The sequence below is a fragment of the Stegodyphus dumicola genome, chromosome X1, assembly GCF_044657685.1.
Source record: "Stegodyphus dumicola isolate Sdum_Otavi_A_Nest chromosome X1, ASM4465768v1".
Lineage (NCBI taxonomy): Eukaryota > Metazoa > Arthropoda > Arachnida > Araneae > Eresidae > Stegodyphus > Stegodyphus dumicola.
In genome coordinates, this window is record NC_140780.1 from 162,726,070 (window position 1) to 162,743,361 (window position 17,292).

The 17,292-nt window shown below is 34.2% G+C and overlaps 1 protein-coding gene across 3 annotated transcripts in view; it reads left to right on the forward strand.

The window, feature by feature from the left end:
- The window catches only part of LOC118182558 (carboxylic ester hydrolase-like), a 94,363-nt gene that overhangs the window by 14,142 nt on the left and 62,929 nt on the right, over positions 1–17,292 (forward strand). The window lies entirely within an intron of this gene.

The following is a 17,292-nucleotide window of genomic DNA, read 5'->3' on the forward strand; positions in this document are numbered from 1 at the left end:
GCGTGAAGGTGGCTAGGTAGAAATTGAAGAACCGCGCGTTTCGGCCTGTGTGCTTGCCTCGACAGATAGTTGAATCTTTCAACGTAATATTCAGAAAGTTTGCTGAAATATCAGCGGTATCTTAGAACGCGGTTAGGTTAGTTACGTTTAGAGAGCCTCGTAGGTAGTAACTTGTTATTATTCATTTTTAGTTTCTTATTTTTATTTTACCGCCGGGTCGACGTAGTTTGTGAGCGTCAAGTGCACGCATCTGTAACTTCTAAAGTAGAATAAAAAGGGAGTTAAACCCTTCTTAATAGTTTTGTGTACTTTCCAGTTCATAGCAGTCACTATTATTGTTGCGTGTAGGTTGGGGCCGCGCAACACCACATTGGCGCCCGAACACTTGTCGAATTGAAATGGCCAAGAACTGGATGGAAGCTTCTCGACAAGTCCAACAACAAGAAATGGCAAGCCAATTGGAAGGATTTGGATACCTGGTCCAGACGATGAGAGCATCAATCAAGCCAAACGTCAATTTCAACAGAAAAAATTCGGTGGAGATATTTCTAGAAGGCCTCGAAAATCATATCCAGCTCTACCCTGTGCCTGAAAGACAAAAAGTTGCAATTGCCACATCTGCACTAAGAGGACAGGCCTCGCTATGGTGGAAGAATATAGGTAAATTTTTATTAGGGGAATTCGGAGGCCAAACATATACCTTTAAAAATTTCAAAAAATCATTATTAAAGGCCTTCCCCATAGTGAAAGATCGACTAAAGCTAGAAGCCGAACTGTATAGTTTTTATCAACGGAATATAGAAGAGTTGACGGACTTTCTTCTGCGAAAAATTAAGCTGACGGATATGCTGTATGGAAAGAAACCCGATTATTGAAATAATCTTACCAAGACTGCTACCTGCTGTTCAAGATTACTTCGAAATTAGAAACCCAAGCACATTGCAGGAACTCTTCGAGTTGGCGGTCAAGTTCCAAAATCGCAGAATAGCGGAAAAAGCTAGAGGGGCATCGTATTCTCAAGGTCTCCGTATGCAATCTTGAAATGAGCAGACCAGAAACGCAAATCGCTCTTATGGGGGGAAAGAGCTATCAAGCTAACGCATCGAAGCTCGAAGGTCAAGGCCCAAAAAGGAAATTTGAAAACAACCGTCCGCGTACTCAGAAGGCAGAAGTTGAAAGGAAAGCTTTAAACGAGTAGAGGGGCCTGTAAAAGCGAGGGTCCAGACCCCGGAAGTTTCGAAAAAACCTCAAGAAGATACTTAAATACGGTTGTCGTAAAAAACTCACAATTACCGATTATACAAGTCCTGGTTGGCGATGTACCAGTAGAAGCCCTCATCGATACAGGGGCAGAAGGTAACATTATGAGTGATACATTTTTTAAGGAGAATTTTAATAGGTTACGATTATTTAAAAATAAAAACACAGAAATCATAGCAGCGCAAGGACAAACTTGTCAATGTATTGGCAAAATATCATTACAGATACAGGTTAAAGACGAAAGCCTTAAAGTATTAATTTTTGTAGTAAAAAATTTGCAAAGGCCACTTATTTTAGGTATGGAGTTTTTAAAAGCTGCGAAGGCCAAACTGAATTTTTAGGAAAGTTCTATTGTGCTGGAGATGGATCGGAGGGTGGTGGAACCAGTAGAACAACCGCAAGATAACCTTAGCCATTTGAATGACCATGAAAGTCATGCCATCCAGCAAGTGGTGAGTACTTTTTCGAATTTGTTTTCAGAACGGCCTGGTAACTGTCAAATTGTTACCCATGATATACAGTTAACTGCCGACAAACCCTGTAGGACTAAACCTTACCGCTATGATAAACAGAAAGAACAAATCATCGAAGAACACATTCAGGAAATGTTAAAGAACGAAATAATAACGCCCATAAATAGTGAGTACGTGAGTCCAGTCGTACTATGTAAGAAAAAGAATGAGTTTCCTCCTTCGGATAAAAGGGCTTGGAGGTTTGCTATCGATTACAGAGAGCTTAATAGTGTTACTAAATTCCCAGTTTACCCTTTGCCGGTTATAGAGGAAATTATTAGAAAGATTAAGTCTACGAGATACATGACTACGTTGGACTTGACGTCTGGCTACTATCAAATAGCTATGAGACCCGAAGACATATATAAAACCGCGTTTATAACAAAATCGGGCACTTATGCATTTTTACGCATGCCGTTTGGGTTCTGTGGGGCCCCGTCAACATTCCAGAGAGCTATGGACATTGTTCTAAAGCCTGTCCTAGGAAAATCGACTTTAATCTATCTAGATGATATAATTATAACGAGTACTACGTTGGAACAACATATTAAAGAGTTAGAAGAAGTTTTTAAATTATTAAAAGAGGCCGGTCTTACAATTAATGCATCAAAATGCAAGTTCGCAACTAAAGAACTTAAATATCTGGGTTATAAAATTTCGCAAAAGGGTATAGAAACACAGGATTCAAAAATAAAACCATCAAGAATTTCCTACCTCCCAACACCGCCAAGAAACTTTCTTCTTTCCTTGGGTTATGTTCTTATTATCGGTCTTTCATAAAAGATTTTGGTAATATTGTTGAACCCTTGTTAGTAATTAAAAGAAAGAAAAGTAAATTCACGTGGACAGCATAAGCAAATACTGCATTTGAAAGGTTAAAAGAAGCGCTCATCAATGCCCCTGTTTTGAAATTCCCGGAGGGGGACGAAAATTTGGAAATTGCAGCAGATGCGTCGGACTATGCTGTAGAAGCTGTTCTCATGCAAAATGGCCATCCTTTGGCATGTTTTAGTAAAACTTTGAACCCTACGCAAAGGAATTATACAGCTACAGAGAGCCGTATTAATGGCTGTACACAAATTCCGAGTTTATTTCGGCAAAGCGCCAGTAACAGTCTTTTCGGATCATGCGGCTGTTGGTAGACTTTACTCGGGGAAAAACCACACGCCCAGGTTTATACGATGGGCTTTAAAACTTCAAGAGTATAACCTCAGAATTAAATATAAACCGGGTAAGGAAAACAATGTAGCTGACGCACTATCTCGTATAAAATTGGACGATGAAGGAAATGAACTCAAATGCGCTGTGTTGACTTCAAAAATTTTAGATTCTAGAGAAACAATTATTGCTGAATTGAAAGTTGATCCTGAATTTGGAAGTATCTATGCATATTTGAAAGACCCCGAAAGCTTTGAGCACACAGACATCGATGCGAAAAGAAATAGAGCAGAAAACTATGAAATAATAGATAATTTATTATTTTATACGAAAACAACAAACGAAAATTTCGAATACAAACAAGTCATCCCAGCCTCGCTTCGATTAAGCATTTTGAAGGAATTACACGACGCGAAAACAGCGGGTCATTTAGAGGTCAGAAAGACTTTAAAAAGGGTACGCGAGGCGGTACATTTCCCGCAATTATACAAAATAGTAACTGCGTATGTCAGGTCCTGCAATCAATGTCAGTCAATAAATGATATTAATTACAGCCCGGCCGGGTACTTAAATAGCATTCGCGCTACATTTCCGAATGAAATTTTAGACATAGATCTTCTTGGTCCTTTCCCTCAGAGTGAGTTAAATAAAAATCGTTTTCTTTTAGTAATTGTAAATCATTTTTCAAAATGGACAGAAATTGTTCCACTTAAACGCGCGTCAGCCAAAACAGTCGCAGATGCATTCTTACACAGATACATTTTAAAATACGGTGCACCGATAAAAGTCATTAGCGATAACGGTAAACAATTCGTTAGCCAAATATTTGAAAACATTTGCACTGGACTTGGCATACGCCATATCAAAATGGTTCCATATAGACCACAGGCAAACATAGCAGAAAGAGTTAATAAAAATATTGTAAAAATAATTCGAAGTTATGTTAGCACACATCGCAAGCGCTGGGATGGCTACATAAATGAGTTAGCTTATGCTTTAAGAACAGCAAATCACGATACTACGGGGAAAACTCCAGCAGAATTATTTTTAGGACGGAAGTTAATTACGACACTAGATAAATTATTCTTTGTGCAACAAAGAGAGCAAGAGTTCAAACAAAAAGATGTGCAAAAACTCATTGACCAGGCGGTTTAAAGCTCGGATACGGCAAGAAATAGAAAAAAAAATTGTACTATGATAGAAAACGCCGTGAAGCAGATTTTAAAGTTGGAGATAAAGTGTTGAAGCGGAAATTTTCTTTATCAAGTGCCCCAGACAATTTTACTGCAAAGTTAGCTAAAAATTTGAAGGCCCCTATGTAATTCAGGAAATCAAGGGAGTCGTATTGTACCTTAAGAACGAGAGAGGGGAAATCTGTAAAGCAAGTCCCGACCAGGTGAAAAAATATTATAATCAAAATGATTTTGAAATCCTTAAAGGTTTCTTGCAGGACTCAAGCGTAAAAGAAGTGGAAGGTCAAGAAGTAACGTCACCCGCTCCACCACCCAAGAAGCAGAGAACTGAAGAAAAACCTAGCCCTTCTACAAGTCATGCGACGGTACCGAAAAGAAGAAAGGAAAACGTTCAGACTCCAGCATTTAAGAAATACAAGAAAGCAACGCCGCCGTGTAAAGAATCTCTGTTAAAGAGGAAAAGATCAGTTACAACGTATCGCAGTAGAAATTCTGCATGGAGGAAAACACTTCCAGGGCCAGATAGTCAGGAGCAAACAAGGCCGCCGTTCACGAGAACGAAAAGACAGCAGGAGGAACGAAAAGACCACCACCAACAGAAGAAATTCAAGCACGATTCCAGACCGGAGGACGCCAAGATAAGCCGTCCAGGGGAAAAACGGAAAAGACAGCAACCCGACGACTACCACTCCAAGAGGCCAGCATGCAGAGGGCGAAAAAGAAAAATTTACGTGGACGACACTCGGATGACTTTAAGGAGAAGACTGACGTCCATGAAACCTATAACGTGGGAGCAGTTCTGCCAGAAAAGAATGACGGAGTTCCAATCATCGAAAACTCAAAGATAAGTTAAAATCTTCTATAACATTTTTTCTTTTGTTCCGAAATGTTATGCGTAAATACGAAGTTCTATATTTTGACGGAAGTCAATGTGTCTCGGTTGAGACTTAGTTTTGTTTTACTTTATTTAGCTAAGGCAAAAGTATTATTTTCTTTAAGTATAAAATCTAAGAACAAGCAGTTCCTGTTGGTCGAAAGACTAATTCTGTTAAAGCCAAAATTTGGCCGAAAGTAAAATAACTTCGTATTCTTGGATTAATGAGAAATTTAGTTTCAGTGCCGCCAGCTTCGCGAAGAATGCGTGAAGTAAAAATTTATTTTTCTCTTATTCATTTTATGGTAAATTGTAAAAATCATATGTATTAGAATTTTGCAAATATACGTAAATACTTGAAAGTTATGTAAAAATAGAATTCAGTCTAGAAGCATAAAAGTTTAGATGCTAAAAGTAAATACTCGAAAGAAATGAATTAAAGTTTAAGTATTAAACAGCAGATAAAATCATGCTTTAGAGCGAAAGCCTGCATGTCTAAAAATGAATGAGGGGGAAGTTAGAATGAATGTGTTTTGTAGGGTTCTCCACCTACACTTGAATTTTAAGAATGCTAAAATAGCTCATCGAGTTTTAGAATGTCGAGTAAGGTGTGTCTATTTGGTCGTTGAATTCTAACAAATCATTGTGGTTAGGTGAAGTGTTGCAATACTAAAACACGAATATTCCCGTTTGACACCACACATGGTGGAGAGCCAGAGTAAAATTAAATTCATGTTTGAATACTTGAATGAATGTGAATTAAGCATTAATTAAGAAAAATAAAACGAACAAAAACTTTATTCAGTGTCAAGAAAGTGTAAATTATAATGTATTTAGAAAGATACTGATACTTATTCCTTCCAGATGCTGGAAGGAAGAGAACAGATTGATTGCTGAAGTCCAGGAAAGGTTGCTGTAAGAAGAGAGGGTAAAATGATTATCTACAGAAATTTATTCTAATTTGTGAGAAAACAGTTTGTTTTATGTAAACGAGGCTCTAAGTTCAGAATATGGAAACTTTTCAACAGGTCGTTTCTAGGACCTGCTTCCAAGTTTACCAAATTCTGGCAGCGGCAAATGTAGGGTTTATATTTATTTTAACTAACATTTATTTAAAGTTTAAACTATCTTTCCTGTCAAGCCTTACTTTCCCCTGGAATTGCCAATGCCAGAGTATGTAAGTTTTAGTAGAACGCGCAAAGTATTCAGATTTTCAGCGGAAGTAAATTTGAGTTAAATAGAAGGGAAACGAGTTCGAATGTGTGCTTTCTTGCTTCACGAGCGTGAAGGTGGCTAGGTAGAAATTGAAGAACCGCGCGTTTCGGCCTGTGTGCTTGCCTCGGCAGATAGTTGAATCTTTCAACTTAATATTCAGAAGTTTGCTGAAATATCAGCGGTATCTTAGAACTCGGTTAGGTTAGTTATGTTTAGAGAGCCTCGTAGGTAGTAACTTGTTATTATTCATTTTTAGTTTCTTATTTTTATTTTACCTCCGGGTCGGCGTAGTTTGTGAGCGTCAAGTGCACGCATCTGTAACTTCTAAAGTAGAATAAAAAGGGAGTTAAACCCTTCTTAAGAGTTTTGTGTACTTTCGAGTTCATAGCAGTCACTATTATTGTTGCGTGTAGATTGGGGCCGCGCAACACCACATTTTCTTTAAACTGGGCTTTCTTTAAAGTTTTCATTTGATTTCTTTATTGAAATCAGAAATGATTTCAAATTGTTAAAATGAGAAAAAGGCATCAATACATGTTTCAGCAATGATCTTATAGTTTTTTTTTTACTAGACTAGTATTAAAGAAACAGTTTCCTTAGTATACGTTTAACTGAAGAGAAATAGATTATTTGATTTTAATATAAAAAAATGAAAACACGGTGTGAAATGAAATATAAAAACCTGTTTATGCCTTTCATTTTAGAAACTAAGCAATTAAAACTGAATTTCAGTTATCCTTAAGTTCAAATTGAAATTGGCTGTATTTATGAAAATAAAAGCAATTCCACTACTTAATTTTGTAGGAGTAACTTCACAACTTTTGTTAAAATTAAAAAATAACGAAAATATAAAACTCCTCCTCTTAAAGAAATATTTGTTTGTCCTATAATATAATGCAGCGCAATTATTCGGAGTTTTCAAAACCTTCGATGACCACCAGCGGACGAGCGGTAAAGTCGCTGAACACTGGTAGTTCGGTCCGAGGTTCGAATCCCGAGAACGGGCTGGCTGCATGGCTGTTTTCGTGGTTTTCCCATGTGCAACGTGTACGAACCAGTTTCCCTTAGAAAAACCTCCACGAAGGCATCCCTCCCCTTAGGCAGATAGCTCTCGAGGCTTCGCCGTAATTAAATAACCTAACCTAACCAGAACCTTCGATTGACTCTTCAGGAATTGGCTTTCTGTTATAAAATTTCCAAATAAATTTATTTGCTTATTTAAATGCAGCAAAGAACTGAGGTCTGTCCCAATAAAAATAATTCCATGAAGTTATATTTTACCTTAAAATCAGTTTTTCGTCCCCTGTTTGGCAAAGACTTTACTTTAATTCATCAGTGTTTTATAATATGCGAATTTCCAAGTTATCACAATGAAATTTTTAAATTCCTTTGTGAAAGATTCCTTTCTTAATTTTTCTAAGCTTTTTAAATATGATTGCAGAAATTAGTATCTTTTCAATGTCTATTTCTGCAAATGATACATTAAAGTAAAACTAGATGTGATAAGCTTAGATAATTAAATTAGACGTAATTAGAGAGTTAGATGTAATTTTTAAGGTTATGATAACAAAATAAAATATCTTGTTTGCAGAAGTGAAATATATTAATTTAAAATAAAATTATTATTTCAAATAAAGTTTATCGGTCAAGCTTAATTGTACATTTTGATTTATAGTAATTTTCATTACATTTATAAAATTGTTTGCAATAGGTTAAATTTTCTTAAAATACAATTTGTAATTCGGTTTCTTTATAACATGAACTAACTTGTACTTTTAGAGACAAATTACTCTTAATTTATACTCTTTTGTCACAAGTGAAATTTTAACTTCCTTCATGTATAAGTAAAGATGAAATGTAATTTCCATATTTTTATATTCTTATCATTTAAATAATTTATGTACCTATTTAAAAATTAATACCATAAATATATTCTCTTAATCTCTCAAGTAACAAATACTTTTGCACAGGTTTTTCATGTTTCTTTTAATATATGAAGTGAATACGAGTTAGTTTCTTTAGAAAGTCCTCCCTTTTCTTAAGTAGGCAGCCCTCATATGATTTGCCGTATTCAAATAATTTGACCTAAACTATGAAATATTTTTCTCTAACTAAATCTCTTAATAAGGAAATTGGGTTACTTTAACAATACAAATAGATTAAAAGTTGACATAATTTGCAAAAAGAAAAGATCGGATATAATAAATTTTAAAACTAATCTCAGAAATTTACATATAGGAAACATGTAGAAAAGTTCAGTGTTTTAAAGTAATACACCATTTGTAAAGTTATAATAATTAATAAACGTGTTCTATATAACTAAAACGTGGTTATGGAACTCTTGCATCATCTATAATGTGGCGCTAAGTACCACACATGGAAGTAAGTAATTATTTTGCGAATAATTTAGAAAAATAGCTGAACACGATGAAAGTACTGTAGTAAAATGCATAAAATCAATTTTTTTTCATATTATCTTTTAACATTAAAAACAACAAAAGTGAATTATATCTAGCAAAAAAAAAAAAAAAAAAAAAAAAAAAAAAAAAAAAAGAAAGACTCCCTAAATTAAAATTTCTAAGCAGTGAGACAAAAATAAGATGACTTTTGATAATGGCCCTTGCTTCCGCACTCTTTGTAATACAAATAAAAGTTAGTCTACTGCCAGTATTTCTTTTCGTTCATAGCATTTAAATTACGCTTTTATTATTACATATTAATTATTACTGATATCATTCACCTCAATGTACAATAAACAGTGCTTACCTGAAAATGTAAGCACAGACGATGTGTTCAGTGAACAGAAGTAAAAGAATGGTCGCGAAAATCGTTAAGACAAACGCTATGCAGACAACAAACTCTTTCGTCAGTCTCTCTTGATAACACTAGATACGGTAGAATGTGAATCCATTCACCACAGAATATAGTTCAATTATTTCGAAGTACCACATCAATAAAAACAAGCTAAAAACTGTTAATATTTTTAATAAAAAAGAAATAACTAAAATTGCAAACTATTAGCATAAAAGAATCATTTATTTAGAAAGTTTACTGAAACACATATCAATGAATCGGATGGAGGGAGGTCAGCGCGCAGGAATACCTCCCATTAAAGAAGAATTACGTGTGCAAGGTCAAGAAAGGTCAGGGCGGGGAAGACTGCGAATTTTTTGTCGTCGCATTAAACGTTTGCTGCGACGTGTATGTGACATCCGTATGACATTCACATCCACATCACAATGCGACATTTGTTGTACCGTGGTCACAAATGTAATGTGAAGAAAATGCAACATTGAGAGGTCACTGCAACGTCATGGCAACTAAGTGTGCTGTATGAGCGGATTTCTCGAATATGCGCTGAGTGTGCTATCGTTACATCACGAAGGCATGCTTAAAGAGGGAGAAAATACTTTATAGGCCTTTTCTTTCCCATATAGTTGTCTATTCTTCGGATAATATCCAGACAGGTATAACTGCCAGGAACTAATAATATTTGAAAGGAACAGACCCTAAGAAATGTTTTTAAGTACTTACATGGCAAAAGAATGTCTTGATAAATACTAGTATGTACAAAATTTTAGGATTATCCTTTTCCTTAACAAATTACAACAATCATATCAAACGATAACTGAGAGCGTTTAGTGACATGACATTGCAGTTTTCTTTTCTATAATATCATCTGCTTAAGGACAGAGCTTTCTGTGCACGTAGTCGTTTGCTTTGATCCAGTGAATGTCTGCTGCCATGGATTTGGAAACTGATCAAAGAATAATAATAATAAAGTTGTTGTAAAGCAGGAAAACGCAGCAATGGACATGCCTGAAATGTTCTGTAAATCAGAGGGGAATCAAACATTAACATTATCCAATGGTTTTCATTGCTACGGTTAATATAGTAATTCACACAAAATAGTTGAAGATGATCCCAGGAGTGATCGCTTTTCTCAGTCTCGAACGAATGAGAATAGCGTGAGAACATAGAAAAAATTCGACAATTGTTGCTAAAAAATTGTAACCTGGCTCTTCAAACAATAGCTGATGAACATAACATCACTAAAAACACTGCTCACAAAATTGCTATGGAAAATCTTGTAAAAGGAAAATTTTGCTCTCTTTCTGTTCTTCACACTTTGAGAACAGAAGGAGATCGACTTTCTGCATATCATGATTTGATTCAAATGGGAGATATTAATCCTGATTTATTAAAAATAGTAACTGGAGATGCAATTCGGTGCTTTTCTCATGATCTTGAGACAAAATGGCATTTATTTTCTTGGCCTGAAAAAGGTTCACCACTGCTACAGTAACTTCAGTTTTAGAAATCTCGAGTAAAAAAAAAAAAAAAAAAAAAAAACATGCTGGTGAACATTTATAACTGGAAAGGGAGAATTTGCACGGAATTTTCTTCATGAGGAAGAAAAGCTGAAATGCGTGTTTGGAAAGGGTGTAATAACTGAATTTCTAGAAAGAATTCAGCTCGTTAGATCTGAAAAGACTCAATAGAATAACTAATTTTTGCTGCGCGACAACGCACCGCACATAGTTACATTCTCCTGCAGTTTCCATGGAGGTAGGAAGTAAGATGGAGTCGTCCTAAACAAGTTTCTCCCGTACCCTGCTCTGAAGCACCGGCGACCCTACGTGGTGACCAAAACATTGGGTCATTTACCATTGAGTTCTATGGGATTTGACGCGTTCGGATGTAAATATTTTGTAATTACGTCGTAAATATACATATAAATGTATATATTTTCTTTTTCTGCAACACTTCAGAGTCCTAAGTATGTGAAAACAACATATTTTTAAACAACATTTCATTCTGAACGGAATTAAATGCTATACTTTTCACAGGACAGTTTTCTCAGAATGGTTTAATTTGAATGAAATATTTTCACAAGTTTTCGTTAATTACATTAGAAAAATAATTTAAGGTAATTCGATTTTATTCGGTTAAGGTACAAAAATTAAAATCAAAGTTTATTGTATTATTAATATTAAAATTATGCATTATTTCTTTTCTGTTTATAGAGCTTCTTCCTAAAATACTTTCTTAAATATGACATGATTTTTTGGCTTCTGAGGCATCTTTTAAATCGAAAAATGTAAGTCAATTTATAATTAATGCTCTATTCGGTTCATTTTAAATTAGAAAATTATTAGGAATTAGCGAAATACTTTAAATAAGTATTTCGCTAATTCCTAATAATTAAATAAGTATTAAATAGTACTTGACTTTCTCTGAACATTTCTGAAAGGGAATAAAATCAGTTTTTTTTTAAAAGTATTATTTAAAACTTGTAACTGAGTTATTATAAAATGTAAGGGGAATAATTCTTTTAATTATACTTATCAGATGTTTTTTTATACCCTTCATTTCAACAATACATATTCTAAAACTCTTTATTACGTTCTTTAAGTGCGCATCTCATAGCATTTGCTTTACAATACCTTTTAACAGATTGCTTTCCAATACGAACAATTCTTGCTTAAGTAGTTTTATAACGTATTTGTCAACAGGATTTCAATTTATGTTTACAATTCAATATTAAGGTTATTATATATTTAGATAACATTTATAATCATTATAAATTAGATGCATTTAATAATTAGATTTCTTCACAGTACTTTCACAGTTGTTTATAAGTGAATAAATTCTTCATTTCAAATACATTTATAAATAATTTAATGAATATTTAAGTATTTTGTCAAAGGCAGATACATGCTTTTTGCAAGCACATGCATAAACACCCATACGTATTTCCTATTTTTCATTTCCGACGTGTGCAAATCTTTAATTTCTGTGCATTCACTATATTTTTCGTGTAAAGTAATTTACACTAATTTAGCATACACCCGAAAGTTTTACATAAAAAATATATATGAATATAATTTGAATGAAAATTATAAGTATTATTTTTAATACCCACTCAAAGGTCAGTTTTTCTTCAAAATTCCTCCACGATGGCATCTCTCTCTTTAGGCAGATAGCCCTTGCATGCGTTACTCTATTTAATAAAAACTTAATCTGACCTATGTGCCTAATTACAAAATATTTTAACATACATAATTTTATATTTATAAAACGTGTAAGCCCAAAGTGATTATTTTTCAGATATATAAAATTAAAACGATGGGTTTGAAATAAGCAGCAGTAAAGCCTCTCCTCTAAAAAATTTTAAAAGGTACATGTTACAATAATATATGGATGTGAAAAAAATTTGTTTTATTTAAAACATTTTGACGTTTGGAAAATAAAATAAAAGTAGCGAATACTCTATCAAGGGTATCGAAAGACGTATACAATTTTAAATGTACCGTAAGGTATTTTTCATTCTTTAAGCATAACATTTTTCTTAAAATCTATATTTTTGTAGTGCAACAGCTTATAATTTTATAAAACAAATTCATAATCAAAATCGTTATTAGTTATCTAAAAATAACCAAGATGTGATTTTTGCGTAAATGTCACTAAACTATACAAATTGCTATTATCCATCACACTATGAATGTTTCTTTCATGCGAAAGTGTCCCTTTTTCGATTTCTATGGAACTGTCGTGGGTCGAAATACTATCAGAATCTTGTCAAGCGAGCTTCTGAATGTAAACAAAGAACACCCCATCTGGTGACCCAAGCTTCAAAGCAGTGCTTCACTTTTAGCGCGGGTTGGCCCCCACCTCCCTTTCCTACCTCCATGGCAGTTTCTAAGGGGAAAAAATTTCCACAGTTCTTTCAACTCCCTTTCTTTATAGAAAAGAAAACTGAGATGTAAGGGCAATAAATGCTTTCAGTTATCGTTTGACAGGATTGTTGGAACTTGTTAAGGGGGGGTAGTCCTAAAGCATTTGTAAAAGATGGGGGTTTACTTGCCTGAAAACTGTTATTTTCTTACTTTACATAAATGTGTTCCATGTTACTTAAAAAGGTGAACGATTGCTTGCACATTTTCCGCCCATCAAAGCGATAACCAATTTCAATCCACCTATGTTATAAATGAGCAAAAGGTTAATGTACTGCCGCAACAACTCACTTCTGAATTTCTTATTGCTTAAACTTATCTGTAACACTTATCCGTAATCTTTTATTTGTCTGTAATCTTTATTTATCCGTTATCCTTATTAATTTTACTTATCCAAGAGAGTTTCATCATAATTTGCCAGCAATATATCTGAAAATGCTCCATTTCAATACAGTTAATTGTTATTAGTGTTGTAGAGTGTTGTACCGTAACTGGGGAGGAACTGAATGCAATATTATGGATAGATATTCTGATCATCAGGATTCTCGTAAGACGTTTGCACACATGGATTAAAAAAATTGGCCCTTTAATCACACTTGATTGAGCAATAATTAAAGAATACATATAATTTAGCTTAGAAGTTTTCCAAAAAAAGCATTTTAAAAAATAATATCGGCAATGTACACTTTTTTAAACTCGAAAACATTTATAAAACAATGAAAAATGTTTGTTTGAATTTATAAAAATATTTATAATAGGGGAAAAATTGCATTTTAATAATTTATTTCTATTTCTCTCCAGATTTACTTTCTTCAAATTACGTATAATTGCACTATGATGTAGCTTTTTTCTAATATATCCGATTCTTTGGAGAGGATACTTAAATTACTTAGGAATAATCACAAATAATTTTTAATGCGTTCCAGAGTCGAAAATGATTTTCCCCCGCTTCAACAGGTGTAAGACTTAAACATTAAAATGACTCAGTTGCTGCTGCACTGGGAAAAGTGCATTGGATTTGCGATTAATTCATTGATTTTTCTAATACCTTTAGTTTTTGATAGCTTCTCATTGGTAAATGAATTTATACGTTTAAAACATTCCTCAGCTAATTATTTTTTTAAATCAGTTTTTAAGGTATTTTCTCCCTCCTTCCAGCATCTCTTCGTGGTGAAAAGGTGGTGCACTTCGGGCGCTATGGAGAGGTCCAGTTTGAGTCCCGGAGAGGGCATTGCACATTTCTCACGTCTCTTGTTTCGAAATAACCTAATGACTCTAGAAATGGCGTTCGAACTAAAAGGGGTGGCCTATAATTCGCCACCAAAAGAATTTGGCGGCTGGATCCCATAGTTCCCAGTCGCCTTTTAAAAAGGACAGTATATAAGGTATTTCTCCCTCCTTCCAGCATGCCTTCGTGGTGTAAAGGTAGCACACTCGGTGCGTATTTGAGAGTTCCAGGTTCGAGTTTCGGAGACGGCACTGCGCAATTTTCAAGTGTACTTTAAAAAAAAAAAGCCTTAATGTCTCTACAAGTTGAATATTCGTTATGAAAGAAAATGTTCTCAATGTTGAAGTCCTTTTGCATGGATCTTGAACTGTTCGATCTGCTTACATCCAAAATTTTTCATCACGATTCTCTTTTTCCCACAATTCCGACATGCTCATTCCTGAATATAAATACTTTGGTATAATAAAATGTCAGTGATAAAGCTGAAAATGAAATGGCATGTATTTTAAAAATTACTGCATAAATACATTATCAAAACATTTTAATAAATTATTATTAAATATAATGATAATTTATTTTGTGAATATTCTTTTTATTTAGAAAGGCAGTCAAGCTTTCGCTAAGCCTAAAATATCATTGAAAATATTTTTAATCATTGACTTGGTTATCTGTATAAAAAGTCCTGATAATAACATTTTTGATTTTCTCCAGTGCGCTCTTCACAATGTGTATGTACAGCCGTTTTTGTTATAAATAATTTGTATTACCATTGTTTTATTGTTGCAAATTTTATGCGCATTATTATCTTTCATTATTGTGCCCAGTTCATTGTTTAATTAGCTAATATAATTGCACTTAACTGGTTTTTATGAAATTTTACTGCTACGTTTTGTAGGAAGCAGTAAACGCAGCACATATTTGTCAAGATTTTACATCTGACAAAATTAATTCCTGCAACAATGCTTGGACATTGTAATTGCGTTTACTCGACAAAGGCTTCCTTGAAGAAAATCATTATCATGTTTACCTGTAGTGCCCACTATAAACTATTTTGAAAGTTTTGAAAATAATTTGATCTGCATAAGCTTCAGAATGAACTGGTAGGCGTGGGAAAGGTTCGGCATTCAACAGTTACAAACATAAAACTTTTCTTTGTTTATTTTAATTTTTATAAAGTATTTTATTCATAACCATGAGAGTGTGTGACGGATTAAAAATAAACATTCGCTAAATGTGTAGCTGATAGCAGCTAGTTACGAACACTATGTTAAATGAATTCAGTCTCTGAAAATCATTTTCTGCCCAGATATTTTTTAATGTTGTCAGACTGTAGATAAGAGATTGTTAAAATATTTTAATAATGGACAGCATTATTTGCCTTCGGCAGTAATACAATTTGTGGAGTACTTTCTATGGCAATTAATTTACTTTTATTCAAGGGCGTAGTTAGAGGGGGGCAAGGGGGGCATCTGTCCCCGGGCGCAGAATCCAAGGGGCGCCAAACTGATGTTACGACATTGTAGAATTAAATGTTTTCCATCCTTGGCAAGCAGTAAGGGGCGCGAAATCTTCAGTTGTCCCTGAGCGCTGAATACCCTAGCTAAGACTCTGCTTTTATTTTACACACAAGCTCGCCATGAAAGGAAAATAAAATAGTACATCCTAAAGTAGATCAGAGGCGAGAAAAAATAAAAATCAACCTGTCCTAAAATGAATCAGATTAAACTTCCTGTTATAAGGTTTAGTTTAGCTAGTACATTACTTTTATGTTAATTCTTTTCTATACTGCATGTTTTTCCAACGGCTTTCACCAGAATTCAAATTAGTTTCCGTTTAAATAAATAGGGAGCGAAGTTGTAATTTAGAAACACAGAAGGCAGTAGCGTGTTAATCTGAGAAGAGCCTCTAACCTAACCGGCTTGGAGATAGGCGAGGGAATTTTATATCTGTTAAAGGTTAGGAATTAAGATCGCATCTGCTGAAGACGAATTAAAAAATCTGAATTTAGATTGTGTACTCGGTCAATTTAAGCATTTGAGTTCTTGAAGTGTTCACACTACGTTAACGATATCTTTACCCTGTTTGATAGGAATAAAGATGATTTAAACAAAATTCTTTCAATAATGAATTACATTGATCCTGCTCTTCAGTTCACTTTTGCAACTGAAACATCCAGTTTCCTTCGTTCCTCGATACATTGGTCACACGCAACATATGCAAATTCAATACTACAGCTATTATTTGCCTTCCACCACACTTTATTTATTTGCCTTCCACGACACTTCAAATCATATCATTCGACTAAATAGCAGTTAGCTTTCTTTTATTCCTTCGTTTCTCGAGCACTTCAGGTTTGCTCCTCGGAATTGGCTCTTGATTAAGAATTGAATTTCTTAAAAGCAATTACTATTGACAGACGCTTTCCACTTAACATTATTAAGCAAGCGATTAAGAAGTTCTTATGTCAACACATCAAAAAGCACTCTCTCGTTTTAGGATATTATAAGAATTCTGTTGTCATTCCTTTTTTTTTCTTTTTTTCTATTGATTGGTTCTAAAACTAAACGTATTTTACAGAAATTCAGGCCATTTTCTCTTTTGTCAATAAAATTCGCTGTTCCATACTTAAGGACCCTATTCCGGCTATAAACGTGTATATTATTATATACAGGATTCCTTGACAATGTGGTTTAATTTACATTGATCAAACTAAGAGAGCTTTAAAATTTGTTGCTTAGGAACATGAGGCACATGTTGGGAAAAACGAAGCACGTAAATCCTCTGTCATCCAGTCAGAAAATCGCATGTTCCATTTTTCTGCAGCCAAAATTATTCAGAAAGCATCTTCTGTTGGCGAATTAGATTTTCTAGAGGTGTTTGATAAAAATATTTCAGATCTAGTTAACGATCCTAGTTCCAGTACGTCTTTACCCTCAACTTTTAAGGAAATTATTTCATATTTCTTTTCCTTTTCCGTAAATAGATGGCTCTAGTATCTTGACTTCATTCCTCTCATTCTCATCGCTTGAGCACATGAACTCTAGCCAAAGAACGTCTGTATACATATTCAGTGTTTATGTACGTCTACAATACATATTCTTTGCTCTGGCTGCTG